Genomic DNA, 20,136 nt, shown 5'->3' with positions numbered 1-20,136 from the left:
GCACCCTCCCCTGCCTTCCTCCCCACCATCACCCTCTGCTGCCTACAGAGGAGGTCACTCCATAAATGTGGCTTTACGGCTCCTGATATTAGAGCGCATTATTTACCTGGTGGCACTTTGTAGGGAATAATTGGGGCAGACGGAGGGGGCCTAGGATGGAGCACGGGGGGAGGGGGCAGAGGGACAGAGGGAAGCAGTGAAGGAAGACGGTCTTGAAAGCATTTGCTAATTTACAACTTCTGGGGCCGCCGAAACCACTTTCAGATTTTGCAGCCTTTGACATTTCTGCAATTTTTCCGTGTCTTCGCTGCTGTTCCAGGACGACAGATAAGAAACCCTCAAACCTCGCTCTGTTCTGTAATAATGAGATTGGAAAGAAAAGATCTTTTTCATCTTTTTAACATTAAAAAAAAAATACTAGTCAAAGCCCGGCAGTTCAACAAATATTACTCATGTCGTTGGCAAGAAGAAAAGGGGACTTTTGAATTAAAAAAAAAAAAGGACAAGACGAACACAGAAGCATTGTTTGCATATCAGGAAAATTAATCTACGTAGGAAAGTGTGAGAGCCTGCAATTCAGAAAGCAAAGAATTAGGACAGCCCAGCTGAGAATAATTTTCTAGCCAGTTAATTTAATTGCATAAATCATTCCTTTGTTAGCAATAAAGAGATATAATTAAAATGAGATTGCCTCTAGTTTCTATTCTCTAGAAACTAAAGGAATTGATTTTGGGCAAAGCATTCTTCCAAATACCGGATCGGCAAATTACATTTACCTTTTTAGAAAAGCTAAATTATTTTGCCGTAATATCATGGTGGGTTTAATTAATTATAGATCTGCCATATGATCTTAAAGAAATAATTTATTTAATGTCCTTAGAACAGAAGTTTGCAATCATGTGTGTATCCCTTTGGTAGATGGTGTGCAGATTTTTACAAACAGGTCAGAAGTTTAACAGGCAGCTGTCAGGAGGAATTTGAGGCAGTGTAACGATTGTTTGGGGTTTTGGTTTGCTGTCCTTATTTAAAATAATAAAAAAAAAAACCCGCCACTACTTAGTATTGCATAATTTAACTGAACTCATTTAGATGGGCTTTATTCTAAAATTGCTACTGGTAATTATTTGCTGTCTCCGAACCTTTGGGATTTAAAGAGCCTATAATTGTCTATTAAATAGGGGGAAATCAGATCAAAGAGGAATGCAAAAAGTCTCCTACTATAAAGCACAGGTCTGGTGATCAGTCAATTGAATGTCAGAGAGAATCGCAAGCTGTGACAGAAAAGAGGCTCATTTTTATGGTAATGAATTTGAATTTTTAAAAAATGTGCTACAGCAGACTCCTCGCTGCAGTTTTCAAGTTTGCTGGTATTAATTGGCAACAGGGATTTGTGCAATGCTGGGAGGGCACCTCACCGGCCTTTCGGGGGGCCTGGGGTCTGGGAAAACCGTGTCCCAGAGCCATGGCTGGCACGGGAGTCCTTACCCACTCCCCAAGCCCAAGCCTCGCAGGAGCCGGTGGTCCTCTTTCCAACTTAAGCTTCAGTCGCTTTCGCTTTCGGGGTTAGTGGTTGCTGGAGCCTGGTGGGTGCCTTGTCCTCGCCCAGGCCTCTAGCAAAGGCTTGCAGTGCATCCCTAATGCTTCCTTAAGTTAGGGCAGCCCGGGTGGCTCAGCGGTTTGGCGCCACCTTTGGCCCAGGGCCTGATCCTGGAGACCCGGGATCAAGTCCCATATCCCATATCGGGCCTCCCTGCATGGAGCCTGCTTCTCCCTCTGCCTGTGTCTCTGCCTCCCTCTCTCTCTTATGAGTGAATAAATAAACTCTTAAAAAAAAATGCTTCCTTAAGTTAGAGGGTGTCACAGGGATGTCCCTTATCATTCACAGTGTAGTAACCTTCCCTTTTTCTGAAAGATAAACACTTTTCTTAAAGGAGAAAAGAATGCTGTAAAATAGATTGATTTTTATACTGGGCAAAATGTTTGGAGTGGCTGTTGGAGGTTCACGTGTTTACCTGTGAGGGCCAGAAGTACACCACCATTTACCCAACTCCTGGCTCATGAGAAGGCAGCCGGAGGAGAAAACCAGCCCAGGGCTCAGGAGAAATGAGGTCGTCCTGCAGGATTTCCATGGCTCCCTGAAGATCTTCCAGAGGAGCTGAACAGGGAGGAAGGAGGATGACTATCTAGATGCTTCTGCAGCCCCCCATCCCCTGCACTCACTCCCCAGGGAAGAACTGTTGGATCTGAGCTCCATCTGCTTAGAAAGTGGCAGATGACTCCCTTCTCCACCAGGGCAGTTGCTGTGATGGACACCGGGATGGGACTCCAAGAACAGGGCCTAGCCCTCGGATCCCAAATGCCACCTAGGCTTGTCACCTAACGCTACAACTTCTGGACTTTGATTCTTCCTCTTGGCTCGCGGCTGGGCACCAGGCCTGACTGGCTGGTCCCTGATCACCCTTGCAGAACGCTCAGAGCTGCCACGACCTCCCTCCCTCCCTATGCCTAGTCTTTGTGACTAAAACCATTGACTTGAGCAGACCATTGGTGCTGCAAAAATAACTAAAAATTAATGTGAGGTTGATCAACAAATGCTCTGGTTTATTTGGAAAGTCTAGACTGAAACATGAACGTGGAGGACATCGTCAGCGTTCAAATGATGGCTTCAGCGCAAATCGTTATGGACTCTAAATACTCTTACCTTATTAGGAGCAGTTTTGACCTTGTCCCCTGATTCTGGAGCATCTCTGCTAATTAATCCCAACCTCAGGCAATATCGGGGCCTGTTCTACATACTGTTTTTCTTAATCTGCGTCAGTCGGAACGAGTTTCCGACTTGCTCCCCAGTACTGTGGTTTTGGTCGTTCTATTTTGTCTTCAGCAAGGATACTTTCTGTTCAGCAAGTTCACTCATGGGTGGCATGGATAGTGCTGCTAATTGTGTAGATCAAGGGACATCCCAACATGCAACGCCCAGCTCCTTCAAATGGGATGCCTGTCTGGATACATCTGGAAGCATCCATCAGTCTTATTGGGTGTAACTGGAATACTTAGGACATCCTGGGCCGTCTCCCGAGTACGTGGTCTGATTCGGGAACATCATGACATTCATTCTCATCACGTGGAGACTGTTTTCATGCCCCCCCACCCCCCCACCTAGGTTACAGATGGGGGAACTTCAGGTCGGAGAAGTTCGACGACCCTCATGGAAGCCCAAGCACAAGAAGCAGATTGCCAGCACGTCCTCATAGCAGCCTCTGGCTTTCCTACTTTAGCTCCCAATCAGTCACCTGATGTGGACCAGGTAAGAGTGACGTCTAATCAAATTATTTTGCCATAGAAAGCTTTCATTTTTGTAATGTTTGAAAACAGGTTAAAAATACCCACCAGCGCATAAGTATTTATGAACCATAAAGAGGGGCTTTGGGCTTTATCTTTGCGAGTCCCACTAAGGGTTATTATGGTTACTCGGTATGACCTTGGCCGTGACCACAAGTCCAGGGCATGACCTCCTCTCCTTGGTGCTCCAGGCCATTACTACCACCTCCCTCCTCTATGTCCCATGATATCCTTTACCTACCTGTCTGTGTGTCACAGGAGTTTGTTGTTACTTCCCTACATGAGCAACTCCACCTCCACCTGTGAGCTTTTGGGCTCACTCTGTTTGATCTCCAACATCCGGCGCAGAGACACTCCATTACGCGTTATTGTTATTATTACCAATATGGGGGGGGGGGGTCATCCCATGACCTTGGCCCCCATGGCATCCAGGTCATATCCTTGGCCTCCTATACACAATTTCTATCAAGAGATATGTCTACCATGCTTCACAAAGGACCTTTTTCAGGCTAGATCTATAATAAATTTTGCAAAACGGAAGTCATCCCAAGCTGTGTCAGGCCTTTCAACAATTGCCAGGAGATGTGTGTGCATAATATTGGACGTGGAAGACCATCGTGCTCCTGAGCGGCTGCAGCTGGCGTTCCTCAGCGCTGTGTCTGAGGCCCTCTTTTCACGGTCTGCTGTTTCCCTGGGCTTTGTTGTCTGCTTTTCTGTTAACTTCCAATTCTACATGTCCAGCCCAGATCTTTCTTCTGCACCTGGACCCATGCGTGTGCTTTTCTTCTGAGCACCCCCACTTAGATGTACCATAGGACCCTATTCCAACGCATCCGAAATATAACCCGTCAATTTCATGTCCCCTTCTTAGCAGTGGTGCCACCAGTTATCTGGTTGCACAAGACAAAAAAAGAAAGGAAAAAAAAAAACCCACCTCCCTGCTCTATATTTCTTCTCTTCCCTCATCCCTTGTACAATTGAGTCAACACTCTAACCAACTCTCATTTCTAAATGTTTCTGGACCCGGATCCTTTTTTCATCCCTTGGACCACTTGCTACCTTCCGTCTTGCTCTTCTCCAGCATAGACTCTACAGAAAAGCCAAAATAATCATAATTCTTAGAAATACTGTCATCTGCCTAGCAGACTCCACTATCTTCTCATTACCCTTGGGATAAAGATGAAACTCCTGAAACATGGCTCCAAGGGCCCTTGATGATCTTTTCTGTCTCACATACTCTTGCCTCTCCCAGCCCTTGGAATGCAGACCTCCATGCAAATGTCACCTCCTCAAAGACTCTCCCTGACCACCGTGGCTGAAGCAGCCGACCCCTAACCCACTCAACCCCGATCTCATTATTCTACTTTTTTAGTGAGCTTTCCAGGCATGAGGTAGTCTTGTTACTGTCCCCCTGTTTGCCCCCTGGCCATCTTCCCCCGCTAGGATTTAAGGCCCCCCTCAATGTCTGTCATGCCCACAGCTCTTCCTCCAGATTCTAGAACGGTGCCTGGTACATAGCAGACACTTCGTAAATATTTGTGGATCTCCTGAAGCCTCCTTCATGTTCGGATTATTTTCACGATACCTCATGCTCTATATTTCTCCTTAGGGCCCTTGACACGTATTTCTCATTCACCACCACCACCCCCCAACATACATACTTTTTTGTTTTTTGGTTTTTATTTTTTACTTTTATTACCTACTATTCACCTTAAACATTGATTCTTCCAGGAAGCCTTTCCTAACCTCTGTTAAGCCCCCGGTGGCGTCCTCACATATGCCATGCTCTTCCTATCAAAACACTGAACATTATAAAAATTATTAATATATATCTGCCTTCCACAATCGACTCTGGGGGCATATTTCTTTGTTTCATTTCTGTTCCCACGGCCTCGTATCGTGCCTGGCTCACAATCGGCGCTCAGTAATACTTTGTGGAAGGATGCATGCATGAAATCAATGGCTCTGCTCTGTGGGGGATTTATTTTCAGGCCGGGTCCCAAATAGGAAATGGCACTTTCTCCCAGGAGGGGAGACGAACACGCTCTGTCCCCGCAGCACGCCGACAGTCCATCAGGGCAGAGCGCTGAGCTGCAGCATCAAGCAGCTAGAGAAGCTGTTCCTAGGATGGTAGGTAACCAGCACATATTTGGCAGCGTGTCTAAGAAAATACTAAGAAAAATCTTTGCAGGGCCACGAGGAAAGACCTTGCTATTTGGAAGCATCACTGCAGAGAGACCAGGGTGGCGGTGAGGACAGAGCGCATATTATACAGCAGAATCTCCAAAATTAGGGCTATGTGGAAGAGGAATCTGGCTGTTTCTAGAAAAGAGAGGTGTGTGCATGATTTTTCCCTTTTGGCCACATCAAGCTGAAGGGTATTTTGTCTTTAATTTCTCCCTGAGGAAGGAATTGAAGAGGAGTGGCCACGTCCTACTTTACAGTTGCTCTAGCTGAGGTCCGGAGAGTCCTCCCTCTGGCAGTTGGGTCCCTCAAAGTGACTATGTTCATTTGCAGTTCATACTTCAGGGTTTTCACAAAGTCTTCATTATTTCCCCCTCAACTCCAAGATCCTGGCACATTTGGACTGAGTAGCTCCTATGGTGACCCCAACAGCCAAACTTTGGGCTCTCAACTTAGCAAATAAGGTAGTTTTTTGTTTAGAAAAGCTTATTTCTCCCCAGGTAAGGTACAGAAAATTTGATAGAATCCTTTGGAAGATGATGAAATTCACGAAATGACTTGCCCAACCACAGAGCACCAGGGTGTTGGGATGAAAGAGAATCCAGCGGGGGCTCGGAAGAGCATGCATTCCCCTATAGGGGTGCGGACTCAGACACTTGCCCTCCTGTCGGGGTCTCCAAGGTCCATTCAGAGTCTCAGTGATTCTCTGAAGACGGAGCTTTGCCATCCCAGCAAACATTTGACATCAGGGCTAGCACATAAAATCCAGGATACCCAGTTACATCTGAATTTCAGATACACAACGAGTATTTTTTTTTTTAGTATATTTTACCTTTATATTTGTTGTGTATCCAAGATTCAGATGTAATTGGGCATCTTGTAGTTTTTATTTGCTAAATGTAGCAATCCTAATTAAAATACATTCATCAGTACGAGAAGAACACTGTTTCGCTCAGTTGGCTCTACTCACCATCACATAAAGTCACGGAAAGTTAGGGAAGTAAAAGAACCTTCCCCGAGCTTTTAGTAAGTGCCAGTTGCTGTCACAGGCAGCACACGTACGTCGTGTTCCTCCGACTTCTTCATGAGGGAGTGGAGTTGACAGCCGACTGTGGGAGGTGGCATTTGGAAAGCTGGTGAATGGATTTCCATACATGACCTTCCATTCAGATCTCAGTTTGCTGCATTTTGTTGCATTTTTTTTTCTCCTCCTTTGGCCAGTCAGGCTCTGACAAGGCTGTGCACTTGATTTTCGGAATAGGTGAAGTCTCTTAGTGGAGGGACCACAGCTGACATTACGCCGGGACCACGAGGGGTCCTTTGAGAAGCCATAAACAACCAGCTGATGGATTGCTCAGGAATTTAAATATCTAGGCATTCATTTTAATTAAGCACTTCATTGGAAAACACATAACATAGACTACTGTCACTAGAACTGTGACAGCTATATTGCAATTTTATGGCCCAAAATTTAATCAGCAGGTGCTGATTAATCCCGCTCTAAAAATCTTCCCTTAGCTGGTGGTTGCCCAGATTCTCCATGCTTTGCAAGGGGGTGGGGGGTGGTCGGTGCTGCTGAGAAAATAGATGGTCGTCCTTTTACTTCCGCACCCTGTCCTTTGGGAGTTCTGACCTCAGCGGAAAGCAAACTTCCTTAGCAGCAGTGTCCCCCTGACTATAATTTAATATTTTTAAAACCTGAAAAGAGAACCGCCTTTCACAATGATCCAGCTCTGAGTTTGCAAGGACTAGACTTAAACATTCATAGCTCATGTCCAGACAGTGAAACACAAGCCCCCTCCGTGAACCCCCTTCCCCACCTGACTCCCCCCACCCCATATTTCAGGACTCTTTCCCCCAACCTGCTCAGGAGTTTTTCTTGACCTATTGTCCTGCCTTCAAAGTCCTTCCCTTCTCTGCTTGGCCAAATCCCCTTTATACTTCCATCGACTTCCAGATCAAATGCCTCTAGAAGCCTGACTTCTACGTCAGGGCCCTAATCCCACAGCTGCCTTCATGTGTCTACAGCACTAGATGCGTGTATACTAGGTACGCATTTTTCACATTAATTTCTATCTCCTTCTAAAGGTAAAGTCTGCATTCAGAAAAGGGAAAATTATGAAAAGCTGAAAATCACCAGTAAATCTACCACTCGGAGATACAATGCTAATATTTTGTTAGTATTACCTTTCACACCTTTTTCTGCATGTATGGTGGATAGGTGAATCACTAAACATTTCCTCAGTTCTTCACCTCCAACTGCCTTCTTGTCATTTGCAATATGCCTTTGGGGCGTCTTCCATCAGGAGATGGGGTCTACTTGACCTCCCTTTTGTCAGGGTTGACCTTGTGACCTTATTTGGAAAACGGACCGTGACAGAAGTGATGGCATGTGCATTCTGAGCCTTGCACTTGCACTTTCTTTCTTGGAACCTCAAGACACCATGAGAACAACCCCAGGTTGGCCTGATGAGGGAGAAAAGAACATCCACAGAACAGGTGAATCATTCCAGCTGAGGCTGTCCTACACCAGCCAGCTCCCACTGACCAGCTAATCAAGGATGCCCAAACCAACCCAATGGAGATGAACACAGGGAGGAGAACTGCCCACGTGAGCCCAGCTTGAATTAGCCAGAGAATTATGAGCTAAATTAATAGTTACTTTAGGTCACTAAATTTTGAGGGGCAGTTTGTTATGCACCAACAGCTTACGGATACATATTTTTACATGGTGGAGATTACATCAATTGCAACAAATTTGTATCTTTCCTTCTTCTTAACATTTTAATCAAGATCATAAAAAATTTCTAGCCAACCATTGTGTTTATCACTATATGATAGTCTACTCTATGGGTGTAGAATGAAACCTTACCATCTTCCTGTATTTTACAACTAGATTGTTTTGAAAAATCTTTATGATAGAAAGTAGCATAACGGATATCTTCGAAGTAGAAACAGAATTACCGGGCTAAAGGCCATATGATCATTTTGAAGGTCTTGGATATATACTGATGAATCCTTCTCAGAAAGATTACAACTCTCGGCAAAGTCACTGTGCGGCCCCAAACAGCTTATTTTACCACAATCTTGCCACACTTAGAAATAAGTCGTCAGTTTGGTTGTCAATAAATGCATCTCATTCTTTCTTATTTTTTTGTATGTGAAGTTGGGATGATATTCTTTTTTTTATTACCTATTTGACTTCATTCTTTTGTGATTGGGCTCTTCATTCACATTTTTTGTTTTCCTTTTTTAGTAGCTGTGCATTGATTTGTGTGTCCCCTATGTTAATATGTTAATAATATGTTATGTTAATAATACATATTGCCAATAGCTGCTATTTATTTAATGGCTACTAAGGAGCTAACATTGCACATAAAGTATCTCATCTAAATCCTCATAACAAGTTTTTTCAAGGCAAATTGTAGCATTCTCTTTCTACATATGGGAAAACAGGCCCAGAGAAATTCAAAGTTATACATAGAAGGCCCAGATTCTAGAGTCTGGCTTTTACCATTAGATACTACTACTTCACTTTGTTCATCACAATTCTGTAAGGCGTTTGCGTTGTTTTGTCTTGTTTTATTGTGTTTTGTCCTACCTTGTTTGTTACTACATTATAGAGAGGTTATTTCTTTACAGATTCATCTGTCTTTCCCACTGTTAACTTCTTATTATGGCTGAAATTAAATCTTTATACCTCCTACACCTGATGTCGTTCCTGGACATGATATATGTCCCATAAACACTTGTCAAACTGAATTCTTTGCTCTCACAGTAGCACTGATAATTTGATGGCCACAGGTTTTGTCTGATGGACTGCTACATATATTAGAATCCCCCCTTCCCCAGCCAGATGTTACAAAATAAGCAGGCTAATTACATTAGATTATTTTACTTGGCCGATTTGTTTTCCCAGAATGAGGTAGCAACTGATGCCAGATCCATGGTCTATAATCATGGTTGAAAATAAATATCGCTGGGTTGAACCCCCAATAGCCTATGATATTGAACCACCTGAAGTAGAAAGTCATGCACAATACTCTTGAACCCTCTTCCATATGTCAGGAATTCGGCCAAAAGTACATTTATGGTTCCTTTCCCCGTCCCTCAAAAATTATTAATGATCAATCCAACTATATTCCTTGAACAATAGTTGTGGAAAAAAAACTAAATTTAGTTACTGAAGACAAGACCTGTGTACAAGTTTCTTGATCTATCGGTCACTTTGAAGATAAGGTCCAAAGCTATGTTTAAGAGAACGTCAAGCTAAAGGAATAATACACTTAAACTAGTGATTCAGTTTACAATACCAATCTAAAAACTGCATGTGATTCCCCTGCTTTTAAATTCACCTTAAGTTGATCCAGTTTTGACCTCCCTAACTTTTCAGGATGCCACATTATGCCTGTTATTTCTGTGAAAGATTTTGGAAATCCTTGGTCCAAAGAGAAAGAGTTCCGATCAGATTCATAAAAAGGGAGCCTTTCTGATCTGCATCCATTTCATCTGCAGGTACCATTAAATCTCCTTGGAAACAGGAAGGATGATGGCCACATACATTTACGCAATGAAATAGTTACTAGGTTAACAAATGAGTCCTCGTAGGCGCTTACTAAAATTTGTGTGTATTTGCTTTCTAAAGCAAATCAAAATTAAATAAGCAGGACTCTTTTCTTTCCTGATGGGACCCCTAGCTACCTTGGGGACAGACAGACAACTGCTAGCTTCAGCCTAGGGAAGAGTTGGAATAGCCTGGAAATGCTGAGCTGTGCCTTTGTATGAATGTGCAGCACCTGGCACGAGTATTTTAAAACCCCCAGGAGAGAGTCACCAGTTTTTTTTAAAAGCTGAGCAACAACTTGCTCAGCTTCAAACTAGGTCAGTGAACATAGAAGGTAGGAGATTTTTGTTAAGATCAACTTCTCCTTATATTTAATAACAGTTTCAAAAACAAGGTTGGGGGGCATGCTGACAGGGAAAGAATCCACTTCCTTAGATGAATGCATGATTTCTCAAATGGAAGAGACCACCTGGTTCCCAAATTCCGAAGTCTTTCTGACAACACTCCAATAATTTTTCATTTATGTTTTTCAAGAGGGGTTATTAGCCAGTAGATTGGAATCCTCTAGCAGATATGATTTTCTCTTAAAAGTGTTTAAGTTAGCAGGTCAGAAATATGTAAATAGATCAACCCGGTGCCGTGGCATGCGTAGCCTAGAAAATAAAGTCAAATATATATGAGTGTGTTCAGTGATCAATGTGATATTTCAAAATAATGGGAAATGGACAGTGTAGGTGCCAGAGGCTACTTACCTATTCTGAGGAGACAGACACTGAATTCCTACCTTGTACCTTGGATCAAGGTAAATGTCAAAAGAACTGAGCATAAATGTCAGCATTACAAGAATATTACACAATCTTGTGTTCTGTTCTTCATCAATCCTACACATTTCCTTACATATTTATTTCTGGGTACTTTAAACTTTTTCTGCTGATGTGTTAGCACGGGTATCTTTTTTGATTACAGTTTCCAGCTGATTGATGACTATCAAAGAAAGCTATTTAATATTAATCTTGTATCCAGCCACTTCCTAAATTCTTTAGTAGTTCTTATAGTTGTTTTTATTTCAGTTGAATCTCTTGGAACATATATATATATAATTTATTTTTTTTTAATTTTTATTTATTTATGATAGTCACAGAGAGAGAGAGAGAGAGAGAGAGAGAGAGAGAGAGGCAGAGGGAGAAGCAGGCTCCATGCACTGGGAGCCCGACGTGGGATTCGATCCCGGGTCTCCAGGATCACGCCCAGGGCCAAAGGCAGGCGCCAAACCGCTGCACCACCCAGGGATCCCCTATATATATAATTTATTATCTATATATTATTTATTATTATTATTCTTTTTGTTTATTTTATTTAATTAACTATTAATTCCAGAATACTGTATAACTGGTGATGGCTAGAGGCATTTCTCTCATTTCTGGCTTTAGAGAATACATCCACTATCTCATCACATAATTTTACATTTGTTATTGATTTCTATTTCATACTTTTTACTGTTTTTAGAAATTTTCATTCTATTCCTATTTTAATTAGAATTTTTGTTATGAATTGCTGCTTACTTTTATTACTTTTTTTTACAATCATTGTTCAATTTTTTTCTCTCTCTCTTTTTTAAAAGATTTTATTTATTTATTCATTAGAGACAGAGACAGAGAGAGAGAGAGAGAGAGAGAGAAGCAGAGACATAGATAGAGGGAGAAGCAGGCTCCATGTGGGGAGTCTGATGTGGGACTCGACCCCAGGTCTCCAGGATCAGGCCCTGGGCTGAAGGCGGCACTAAACCACTGACCCACCCAGGCTGCCCTCTATTTCTCTTTCTTAAAGATTTTATTTATTTATTTATTTATTCATGAGAGATACACAGAGAGAGGTGGAGAGATAGCCAGAGAGAGAAGCAGGCTCCTTGCAGGGATCCCGATGTGGGACTAGATCCCAGAACTCCAGGATCACTCCCCAGGTCAAAAGCAGGGAACACTACTGAACAATAGCTTTTTAAATTAAATGCACTTAACAAAAATAACACAATATTATTTATTGCTGCTTTTCCTTCAACTTAACCTTGGAATAAACTCCACTTGATCATGAATAGTTTTTAATGCATTCTATGGCTCTTCATTAATGTTTTATTTGGGAATTTTTTATCTACATTCGTTAAGTGATATTGGGCCATAATTTCTTTTTTTTTTTTTTTGGGCCATAATTTCTATTTTGTGCTTGCTTATACCTTTTCTAATCTTTGACAATGTATACAATATCCTCTCAATACAGTTCTATTCAGATTTCCTATCTCATGTGGACTGTTTTGATAATTTAATTTTTCTGGAAATAGGTCCATTTCAGGTACATTTTTCAAATTGTTATATTACATTATTTATGTATTTTAAAAAGTATTTTAGCTTTAACTGTAATTGTAAACCTTTCTCACTTCCGAATTTGTATATTTGTGTTCCCTTTGTTTTTCACTTATTTCCCTTTTAAATAAGTGTACACTTTTTTCAAATTGTTACAGCTTTGACATTGTCTCTTTGCTATTTCCTGGTGGTTTTTTTTTTTTTTTAAGATTTTTATTTAGTCATTCATGAGAGACACACAAAAGAGAGGCAGAGACATAGGCAGAGGGAGGAACAGGCTCCTCGTGGGGAGCCCGATGCTACTCAATCCCAGGACCCTAGGATCAGGACCTGAGCCAAAGGCCAATGGTCAACCACTGGGCCACCTAGGTGTTCCTGTTATTTCCTAGCTTTATTGCATCTTTCTTAAGAGAGTTTTGGCCTACTTTCTTTGTGGACAGCTGCACAAATAGGTGTTCTCCTTCTGTAATATACAAATTTGTATATATCCACCAAAACAAATGCATTATTTGTATTAACCAAATTATTTCCTTATTTATGGAGCATCTACCATGCACTGGGCATGTATGAAGTGCCAGATCCAGTGGCAACCAAACAGATGTGCTTCCCTGCTTTAGAGTTACCTTTTATTTTCTCTTCCATTTTTAATATTTTTAATGAGATAAATTGTTCATAAAATAAACTGTTCATACTTAAAGCACAAAATTAGATGAATTTTGACAGATGCGTATACTCATGAAATGACAACCCCAGTCATGATAGGGGACATTTTATCCTTCTTTAGAGCTTCCTTGCATCTCTTTGCAATCCATCTCTTCCTCTGCCCTGGCCCCAGGCAACCACTGAGCTCTATTTTGACACTGTAAATTATTTTGCATCTTCTAGAATTTTCTGTAAATGAAGTCATACAGTATACAGTGTTTTGTGTTTAGCTTCTTCATTCAGCATAATGATTTTTGACATTCATCCAAGTTTCTATATATGTCAGTAGTTCATTCCTATTTATTGCTATGTGATATTCTATTGTATGGATACATCACAGTTTGCTTATTGATTCACTTCCTAATGGGCATTTGGGTTATTTCCAGTTTTTGCAATTACAAATAAAGTTGCTACAAACTTTCATGTATAAGTGATTGTGTGGACATATGTTCTCATTCCTCTTGGGTAAATAATTAGGAGTGGAAAGACTGAATCTTATGGTATCTATATTAGACTAATCTTTATAGATGACACAAAGTTGGAATTGGGGTTTGGAACCAATATGTAAATTCTTTCCTTTAACGGTAAAATTTAGTCCATATATATTTATAGACCCAAATGATCTATAAAATCTCACTTTATTTTTATACACTTCCTTCTTATTTTTCTACTTACCTGTTTTCCTTGATAACTTTTCCCCCTATTGTAGCATTTCCCAAAATATGGTCTATAGAATAATAGCCCTATTGAGATACTATACAAAAAGTAGTTTTTGTAATCAAATAAATTGAAGAAATGCTTCTTCTTAGAGATTTGCAATTTGTGTTACTATTTAAGGGCTCTGAGATATCCTCCTTAATACTCCCCAATGGTTTCCCATTGCTTTTAGATTTGGGATTTGTCCCAGATGCTTAGTGCAGCCTGTGATCTCCTGTAACCTGGTCCCTCCCAACCTCATGACACTCTCTGACTTGATTTATTCTGCGAATATGCCAAATTCTTTCCTGCCTCATACCTTCACACAAACTGTTCTTTCTGCTCAGGGTTCTTTTTCTTACTTTTGCACCTAGATAACTCATTCTTCCAGTTCACAAGTCAAATACCATTTCATTGAGGAAACCTTCTAGACTATAGATCAAGTAGGTCCACATTATATATTCCCCAAGCATCTTGTGCTGTTCCTCTGTAGCACTGATTATAACAACAAATAATTAAATAGTTATTTGTATGATAATTGATTAATGGCTGTTTTCCTGGATGGATTGTAAGCTCCATAAAAGCAGGAACTTGTCCATCTTGTTCGTTAATAGAGCCTCCTGTTCTATATGAATAGTAGGCAGTCCATAAATATGTATTGAATTAATCAAGAATCCAAGTAATTTCATTTAACCTGACATTCCTCAAGCTTATTTGACATATCCCTTGCTAATATTCTATAGAATTCATAGTCAGTTGGGACACCTGGGTGGCTCAGCGGTTTAGCGCCTGCCTTCAGCCCAGGGTATGATCCTGGAGTCCCAGGATCGAGTCCTGCATCGGGCTCCTGCATGGAGTCTGCTTCTCCCTCTGCCTGCGCCTCTGCCTCTCTCTCTGTGTCTCTCATGAATAAATAAAAAAAATCTTAAAAAAGAAAAAGAATTCGTAGTCAGTCAATAATGCTGTTGAGAAATGCAGCTCTGTAGGGTGTGTATGTGTGTGTTGCTAGTAATTATTTCATTCACTTACTCAATAAACATGTATTGAGTGCTGTTCTGTGCTAGGCATCTCAGTGCTCAGAAGCACTGTGTTTCTGTGCCTATGTAGCTTACTTTTTTGTGGGGATGGTTAGCCAATACATGTCTAAACGTAAATATGCCCAGTGATAATGAGTGCTGTTGAAGAAAAAGAACAGAGTGGGATGAGAAGATAGGAAATGGGGATTGTGCTTTAATTGATACAGGTGGTCAGAAAGGACATCTTCCAAAAGGTGACATTTGACAGAAGACCCAAGGTGGAGTAAGCTGAGCTGCTGACAGAGTGAACAGCAAGGGCTAAGTGCCTGAGCTGGGAACTCATTTGGCAAGGAGTTGAGTACAACTATAGCAGAAGAACTGACTGATGGGAGAGTGGAGGATATGAGGTCACAGGAGGTGGGAGTGGGGGCATGAGGTTGTGCAGGACGAGGAAGGCGCTATGGAGAAATTTGGATTTAACTCTGAGGGAGAGGTGAAGGTATGGAGCAGAGCAAGGATAAGGTGTGACATACTTTAGAAAGGTCGCTGGCTCTCCTGTGGGCAGTATCAGGAGGAAGAAGGAAAATTGTTAGGAATCTCTTGAAAAGGATAGATGAAGGGCATGACTAGGGTGGTAATGGCACAGACGACAGGCGAGAGCAGGATTCTCTGGACATTCAATGTAGAGGCACCGGAGAATAGGGATTCGGTGTGGAGTGTCAGAGGGGTCAAGCTTGACAGGAGTCAAGCATCATTTGAGGGAGTTTTGGCTTGAGCTGCAGTACAATTGGGGTTGCTTATTGAGACAGTGGAAGATTGAGAATGTAGACTGTGGATGAACCAAACCTGAGTTTGGGTTGATTTTGCTAAGTCTGAGATGCCCAGTAGGGACCCAAGTGGAGATGGAGATTAGATCACGGTAAGTCAGGGGAGAGATCAGGGCTATAGGTATAAATTTGGAGGACAACAGTGTATTGATATTAGTTAAAACTACAGGATTGAATAAGATTATCAAAGAAGTAAGTAAGCACAGTTCAAAAATAAAAGGAGTCCAAAGACTAAACCTTTGGTCCTTTAATGTTATCTTACCCCCCAGTAAGTTAAAATTAACAACCTTGCCATATGAGAAAACGAAATGGACGTAAAGAGCTTTTCTTTCCTTTCTCTTTTTTCCTTTCTTTTTTCTTTCTTTCTTTCTTTCTTTCTTTCTTTCTTTCTTTCTTTCTTTCTATGAGAAAATTTTCTCTTCGTGTTCCTTCTTTAAAATATAATTTCAGTAATCAGGCAGCCCGGGTGGCTCACTGGTTTAGTGCCACCTTTGGCCCAGGGCGTGATCCTGGAGACCTGGGATCCAGTCCCATGTCAGGTTCCCTGCATGGAGCCTGCTTCTCCCTCTGCCTTTCTCTTTCTCTCTCTCTGTGTCTCTCATGAATGAATAAATAAAATCTTCAAGAAAAATGTAATTTCAGTAATCACTGAGCTCAGTATATACTCACAGCATTTCCTTCTTTATCATTCTATATTAATTCATTCCTCAATGAAAAGCACATGGATTAAAGTATTTTCAGAATTGGTACATAAATGCCATCTCTTTCCAGTCCTAGCATATCTGAGAGTGTTTTTTTCCTAACATGTGAATTATAATCTCACTGACTATGGACTCCTTGAATTATAGCCATTTCCTTTATAGTCAATAGTTATTGATCTATTGTCTTCTAGTCTTCAGGCATTTAATGTTATCAGGAGATATCTGAGCCCCTACTTTTTTCCTATTTCTAGTCAATAGTCTGTGTTCATTGGCTTTCATTTATTTATGTTTTTGGTTATTGTTAGTTTTTTGTTTGCTTTTTTTTTCCCTAATTGGAAGTTAATGGGGTTACTTCTTCATAAAACTCAAAAAGTTACCAGATGTATTCAGGTCTTGATTTCTGTAATTTTCTCAGATTTTAATATTAAAGTTATATATTTCCATAAAATAAATTGCATAGCTTCCCATTTTTATTGTTTAAAATAGTTTAAAGTATCGAATATAAGAGAGAGAATTTAATCATTTTCCAAATTCGTCCATGGCATCTGGTCTTAAGCAAATTATCTATTTCTTCATAGGTCTTTTTTTTTAAAAAAAATCATTTATGTTTTATTAGTAAATTATGTGTTTTCTCTAGGTTTTCTAACAAAGCTCCACAGGGCACAGATTGTATTCTTTCCTAATTTTCAAAGTCTCTTGTATCCCTTTCCTTTTCTGATTTTTATATTTTTACTCTCTCCCTCTTTTCCCATTAAACAAGACTTTGGGAAGTTGAGTTTTTTAAAATAGTTCTTTCAAACAGATTTTGGGGTTATGAATCTTCTCTAATTTTTTGGTTTTAATTCTGGCATTTGTCTGTATTAATTCTCTCCTGCTTTCTTTTGAATCCTTTGTTCCATTTTAAAAAGATTGATTTTTGTATTTTAGAGATAGAAAGTGAGAGGGCATGAGTGGGAGGGGCAGAGACAGGGGGAGAATCTCAAGCTGACTCTGCCACTGAGAGTGATTCTGATGAGGGGCTCAATCTCATGACCCTAGATCATGACCTGAGCTGAAACCAAGAGTTAGATGCTTAACTACTACCCAGGCAACCCCCGCTTTGTTCCTTTTTAAAGTTCTTAAGTTGGGTCCTAAGCTCCTTTGTCAATATTATTTCTAATTGAAAAATAAATGTTTTTTTTTTAAATTAAATTTAAACTAAATATTATTTTAAATTATTTTTTAAAATATTTCATTTATAAATTATTTGATAGATGGAGAGTGAGAGAGAGAACACACATGAGCAGGAGCAGAGGGAGAGGGAGAAACAGACTCCCCACTGAGCAGGGAGCCCAATGTGGGGCTCCATCCCAGGACCCTGAGATCATGACCTGAGCTGAAGGCAGTTACTTAACCGACTGAGCCACTCAGGTGCCCCTAAAATAAATATTTAAATAACATTTTTAAAAAGTTTCCTCTGAGTAGAAATTTAGCTATTATGGGTTATAATATGAAGCATACTCTAGTTTCTTAGTCAGAATTCCAATTTTGACTACCTTTTGGATCAATGACTTTGTAGGGCTACTTTTCTTAATTTCTTAAGAATTAAAATATGTATGCCATCCTTTTAAAAAATTTATTTCTAATTTTTATTGAAGTAAATTATAAAAATCTCTCTTGCAAGTATTGTTGAAATTGTCTTCTGACAGTAAGAAGGTAGATTTTTGTAAATATTCCATAGATATATGAAATAAATTTACATTCTCCTTTTTTAAACGTGTATATTTCTTTCTTTCTTTCTTTCTTTCTTTCTTTCTTTCTTTCTTTCTTTCTTTCCTTCTTTTTCTTTCTTTCTTTCTTTTTCTTTCTTTCTTTTTCTTTCTCTTTCTCTCTCTCTCTCTTTCATCATACACACGAATTGTGCATGGGTAAAACTTAACTTTTTATTGTATCATGCTGTTCCCATGCCCTTATATAATTTTGTCCACCAGATCTGTTTGATTATGTGCTTTTTGTACAAATAACCAATAGGAAAATAGGTAAAGGTTATGAACAGGCATTTCACCCAAAAGGGACTCATAGAGCCAATACAAACATGGAGAAATGTTTGCCATCATAAATGCAAGTCAAGATCATAATAACTTACCATTTTATACCAATTGTACAGGCAAACATTTAAAAGTCTACAATACTGGGGATCCCTGGGTGGCTCAGTGGTTTAGCACCTGCCTTCAGCCTAGGGTGTGATCCTGGAGTCCCGGGATCCAGTCCTGCATCAGGCTCCCTGCATGGAGCCTGCATCTCCCTCTGCCTGTGTCTCTGCCTCTCTCTGTGTCTCTCATGAATGAATAAATAAAATATTTAAAAAATATATTTAAAAAAAAGACTACAATATCAAGTATGGGAGAGGATGTGGGCAGGAAAGACCTCTAACATAGTGCTCTGTTCTTCAAAAACCAGTTTGGCATCATCTTTGAAAGTTAAATTGTCATGTACCCTGTATATGTATGCAACAGACCCGCTTGCCATAGCTATAACAGGACTCATGTATAAAATGTTCACAACATCACTGGTTGATAAAATCGAAACATCTAAAATCCCCAAAGTCATCAACAGGAGAATGGAAGGATGAACTAGGGTTCGGTGAAATACTCTATGATAATGAACACTATAAGGACACACAGCAAGCAAATGGGTGAATCTTAGTAATAAGATAGCAGTGAAAAAGTAAATTCCCCAAAGATTTCATACATGGAATTAATTTATATAAAAGTAAGTGAGTGAGTGTATGTGTGTGTGTGTGTGATTTAGGAAAATATAAATTGAAGAGGGTTGTGTAAAAAGGGAAGCAAGTATGTGCTAAATTCAGGACTCAGTGATATTTATGTCAGGTGGGGGAAAACACGAGGTGGGATAGAAGAGGGACATATGGTTAGATATAGATGGTTGTTGTTTTCTTACAACTTGTTGCGCATGGGGATTTTCAGGTGTTTGTAATATAATTTAAAAAATGAATGAAATATTGAACTAACTTTATAAAAATAGGCGATGAATAGACCAGTGATGAGAACTAGAAATTATAAATAATCCACTTTTGTGAGCCTGGAGTCACAAAAAATAATTTTAATAGTATTTTTTTTATTTTAATAGTATTAAATCAATAATTTAATAACTGGGCTTTAAAACAATCAACATACAATTTCCCTCTTTGATCTATTTGTCAATTAACTTTAAACATCACCTTGTTTGATATTAATATTGACACTAATATTTTTTTATTTACTTGTGTTTGTCTGGTACCTCTTTTCCCACCTCTGTATTTTCAATGTTATTTTCTAAATTTGTCTTAAACATGTGTCTTGTAAAATAAAGTTCTTCAAACTTTAAAGTGCAGGTGAACGACATTTGGATCTTATTAAGCTATAGTTCTTGTTTGGTGGGTTTTGGGTGAAACCTACATTTCTACATTTCTTACAGGCTCTAGGTGATGCTGATGCTGTTGATTCCATGCACTTTTTAAAAAATATTTTATTTATTTATTTGAGAGAGAGAGACAGAGGTAGCATCAGAGATAGCACAAGCAGCGGGGAGAGAGAGAGGCAGGCTTTCCACTGAGCAGGGAGCCCAACACAGGGCTTGATTCCTGGATCCTGGGATCATGATCTGAGCCAAGGGCAGCCACTTAACTGACTGAGCCACCCAGATACCCCACGGTTCCACGAACTTTGAGTAACAACAATCTAAACAATATATAGCTGAGTTTTGTTTGTTTGC

This window comes from Canis lupus, chromosome 38 (genome assembly GCF_003254725.2).
Source record: "Canis lupus dingo isolate Sandy chromosome 38, ASM325472v2, whole genome shotgun sequence".
NCBI classification, from domain to species: domain Eukaryota; kingdom Metazoa; phylum Chordata; class Mammalia; order Carnivora; family Canidae; genus Canis; species Canis lupus.
Note: the sequence above shows the minus strand (reverse complement) of the source record.